Source organism: Eumetopias jubatus, unplaced genomic scaffold (assembly GCF_037043125.1).
Source record: "Eumetopias jubatus isolate StellerSeaLion01/CBP00866 unplaced genomic scaffold, mEumJub1_p1.0 scaffold_3, whole genome shotgun sequence".
Lineage (NCBI taxonomy): Eukaryota > Metazoa > Chordata > Mammalia > Carnivora > Otariidae > Eumetopias > Eumetopias jubatus.
This window is the reverse complement of record NW_028274809.1, coordinates 16,364,241-16,368,783: the sequence shown is the minus strand read 5'-3', so window position 1 is coordinate 16,368,783 and position 4,543 is coordinate 16,364,241. Positions and strand designations below refer to the sequence as shown.

Here is a 4,543-nt window from a genome sequence, read left to right as displayed (position 1 = left end):
CTTTGCTCAGGCCTCAGACTTGCCCGGCCCTGGTGCCGTGCCCATCTGACACCCTGTTCCTGACAACTGGGGCCATGGGACTATGGGGAGGGGTGCTCTGGAAACTGTCTGGTGATCTGCGGCTTTCTGTCTCCTGTTTGGGTGAGGTGCCTGCCAGCAGTTTTGCAACAGTCCAAAATGAGATTGTGAATCAGAGGAGACTAAGCGGAGAGGTGGAGTCAAGATCCAAAGCCAAAGGAGGCAAAGTCAACAGAGGTTGACAAGAGGATGTTTCCGAAGTACATGGAGGTGTGCATGCGAGAAAGTAATTTTGGAGCAGAAGGACAGCTAGAACAACTGGCAAGGCCATCTCCTGCAGCTGTTGGGGGGCCCAGAACGGCTAACCCCACGATCCACTCACCAAACACGTTTCTCCGTAACGAGATAGGTGCTTTTGTGCATTAACTATCACACTATCACAAGTCAGTGGGAAGGCAGACCCAGAGATGGGCCAGCCGTATCCCCCTCAAGGAAGGTTCACTGTTGAGCTGTAGAGAGGTCTGTCACCGCACAGCTCCCAGCTGATGGCTCCTTCAGGGCCTACCTGGGCAGCCAACAGCAGCTGGGTCTGAGATCATGCCTGCCCTAGGCAGCCTGCATCTAGATGTGGAGTATGAAGGCCCGGCTAGTTCAGTCCACTGAGGGACAACTTTAATGGCTGTTGCTTGCTCTGCAGCTCTCCACCCATCCAGGGGCTTTATGAGGCCTGCAGCTCCTTTTCCCCCTCTGCCCAGTTCTTCCCACGAGCTTTCACCAGCATTGATCCCCAGTGAACATCCTGAACCCCAGACTTGGTTTCAGTATCTGCTTCTGGAAAACCCACCCTGTGATAAGTGTCATTAGGTTACATTTTAATCGGCCTATTTGAAGTAAGAAGAAACCTGCAACTTCCAAACTACGTTTTAATTCATAAAAAAAAAAAGAAGAAGACCTAGGACTCCTTCTCTTTCACTTAAAAAAATAAGATATTGTGACACCTGAAACTAATACAACACTTAAGTGAATTATACAGGGATTTTAAAAAAAATTTTAAAATATGGATAACACATTGAAAAAAATCTAAACTGTGTATTTGCACAGTAATCAAATATAGAGTGCTTGATTCTAAGTTGGTAGTTCCTATATAATTTGTTTTTTAAGTGCAGATTTCTGGGGGGACCTGGGTGGCTCAGTTGGTTGGGCAACTGCCTTCGGCTCAGGTCATGATCCTGGAGTCCTGGGATCGAGTCCCGCATCGGGCTCCCTGCTCAGCAGGGAGTCTGCTTCTCCCTCTGACCCTCCCCCCTCTCATGCTCTCTCTCTATCTCATTCTCTCTCTCAAATAAATAAAATCTTTAAAAAAATAAATAAAGTGCAGATTTCTGGAACGATACAGAGAAGATTAGCATGGCCCCTGTGGCAGATGACACACAAATTCATGAAGACTTCCCTATTTAATAAATAAATAAATAAATAAATAGTGCAGAATCCCCCCTCAGTTCTTTTTATTAGCCTCTCTTAAGAATCAGAGTGAAACATTTTCTTTGATTTTGCCAAACTTTGAGGACCCTGTAAATTCACAAGAAGTTGTGTAAGGAAAAAGATCTTCTAGTTTAATTAAATATTTGGGTAGGAAGGAGTCATTGTCTTCATCAGATGTTTTCAATCAAAAATTTTAAAAATTAAAATAAGGGGGCACTGGGGTAGCTCAGTCGGTTAAGCGTCTGCCTTCAGCTCAGGTCATGATCCCAGGGTCCTGGGATCGAGCCCCATGTGGGGCTCCCCACTCAGTGGGGAGCCTGCTTCTCCTTCTCCCTCTGCCATTCCCCTGCTTGTACTCTCTCACTCTATCTCTCTGTCAAATAAATAAATAAATAAAATGTTTTTTTTTTAATAAAAAGATTAAACTCAACACTGAAACTGTTTAGAACACGGTATTATTTTTCATTCACAAAGGCATATCGGTATCTCAAAACATATTTACATGATGATTTTGAACCTCGGTTTTATTTCATTACAGCTGTGGAGAGTATGTACTTAGTAGAGGCCTAGAGTTTTTAGAGACCCTGTTAAATTATTTTCTTTTTAAAAGGGAGTAAAATATCATAATTTAGACTCTTAAAATGTATTTTTTTAATCCAAGCCATAAAGCACACAGCTAAAAAATTGAAACAGCTCAGAACAGCTTATTATGAGAAAAGACCAATCCCCACATCGGTGCTGCTCACTTCCAGCCTGTCTCTCCTGAAGCAGCCCTATTAATCATTTATGTCGTAAGTTCTGTTAGTGGTTACCTAATGCATCTCTAAATTACGTACTTACATCGCCACTTCCTGATCTGTCAACTTTGGATATTAAATATTGATTTTCTGCTATCGTGGGTAAGGATTTAGTTCCTCCATTGTCCCAGTTTGTAGTTTTGTATTTCTATTTTTAGTTTCTTTGTAACTGTAAATAATATGCTAAAAACTATGTCTTATTCCATTGGTTTTCAAAGGCTCTCGTGATTGCTCCTTTTATGATGAGAATATTAACACCCTTATCCTTTCTTCTACATCTCTTCCCTCCCTTATTTCCTGACCTCTGTTCACTGTTCTCTAACTTTTATGATGTCAATGTTGATAAATTTCTATTCTGTGGTAATCATAATTAACTATGTCTAAAGGTTGGTTCTACATATTGAAATGGAAAAAAACAGTGTTCCCTCTTCTATGAGTCATGACTGGTTTATCAGAGACCCATGTCATGTGCTTTGAACATACCTCTTTGTGGTTTCATTGTCATGAAACTTGAACCTCCCCAGGGGAAATGTTCTAGGCATCAAGGTCAAATGTCTTCTCCTTTCTTATATTCTGTCAGTTATTCAGAACCACACTCCAGTTTAGTTGCTGTATATTTGAATTGTGATTTTTTTTTTAAGATTTTAGTTATTTGAGAGAGAGAGAGAGCACAAAAGCCAGGATGGAGGGGCAGAGGGAGAGGGAGAAGCAGACTCCCTGCTGAGCAGGGAGCCCCATGCGGCCTCCATCCCAAGAACCTGGGATCATGACCTGAGCCCAAGGCAGACACTTAACCAACTGAGCCACCCCGGTGCCCCTGAATTGTGATTTTTTAATTGATTTTTTTCCTACCTTCTGATTGCTTTCTCTCTTATTATTGCTGGTGAATGAAAAATAATGGGCTTTATTCACTGTTATTTGCATATCTTATTGATTCTGTTGATTGAATTTTTTTTCTCCTTCTCCTATATCTTGGAGAGTGTCCCCTTGGAGTGCTCTGGTTTCACATTTTAACATGGACTGATTTTTTTTTTTCAGAATAGCTGCTCAAGTTTCATCTTGAAGTGTGCTTTCATTAGATGCCTGGTTAGTGACATGGTTTCTTAGATCCCTTATCATTCTCTGTCTTGGTGTTCACCTTCAGGTAAATTCTTCAGAAATAGTGTAACCTAAACTCTATGAGTTCTTGCATGTCATAAAAAGAAAATGACCATTTCCCATTCTAAGTTGATAGAGTTTGTATGGTACCCTTGATTCAAAACTATTTTTCCTCAGAAATTAGCTGCTGAGAAGGCTAATGCAGTTGAGTTTTATTTCCCGAGGGTGACCTGTTGTTGCTCTCTGGAAGATTTAGAATATTCTTTTATTCTTGGTGCCCCGAAATTTCTTGGTGATATATCTGAGCCTGGGTCTTTAAAAATTAGGAAAAATTTAAGACATATGAAGGGGCATAAAGAATAATATAATGGAAATAAAACACTGGATATTCCTTTTTTCATTTAGTCTCCTTGGCTCACGAAGGTCCCCCTTATTAGAATTTTTATTAGTGGAATGGATTCATCCTCTGTCTCTTTTTTTTTTCTATTATCTATTTCTTTTTTTTTAAGATTTTATTTATTTATTTGACAGAGAGAGACAGCAAGAGAGGGAACACAAGCAGGGGGAGTGGGAGAGGGAGAAGCAGGCTTCCCGCTGAGCAGAGAGCCCCCCATGAGGCTCGATCCCAGGACCCCGAGATCTTGACCTGAGCCAGTCAGACGCTTAACTGACTGAACCACCCAGCCACCCATATCCCTATATTTTTAGCTCTTCTCTCATACCTGTCTGTCATACCTGAACCCAGAACCACTCTGGAGCTCTGTTGAGAAGATTGGTTCCCTTCTCCACTGCAGCTTCCTCCTAGAATATTCTAAACTGCCACCTCCTCAGCTATTAAACTTCTATCTGTTGCTGTCTTCCAGAAATTTGCTTACATCTCTCATCTGCAAGGTCACCCTCTGAATAGCTTGCTTTTATTACTGTTTTTATTCCTGTACTATTATTTTAATGGGATTTCTACAGAGAAGAGAATCAAAAATATGTGCTCAGCATGTAGATGACATCGTGAATCAAAAAAAAAAAAAAGTAAGGATTTTCCATTCTGCCCTCATTTAAAAACTTATAGACGTGTAGAAAAGCTAGCCAGTTTATGACACGTTTCTCCTGAAGGACCCTATAAGGATAAACTTCCTTATATATATATATAT

At 40.9% G+C, this 4,543-nt stretch overlaps 1 non-coding gene across 1 annotated transcript; it reads left to right on the top strand.

Moving 5' to 3' along the window:
* The first annotated feature begins 1,371 nt into the window (after positions 1-1,371).
* Positions 1,372-1,476, top strand: LOC114210919 (U6 spliceosomal RNA). The gene has a single exon (XR_003609614.1). It is a non-coding gene; the product is annotated as a U6 spliceosomal RNA (small nuclear RNA).
* Positions 1,477-4,543: the final 3,067 nt, after the last annotated feature.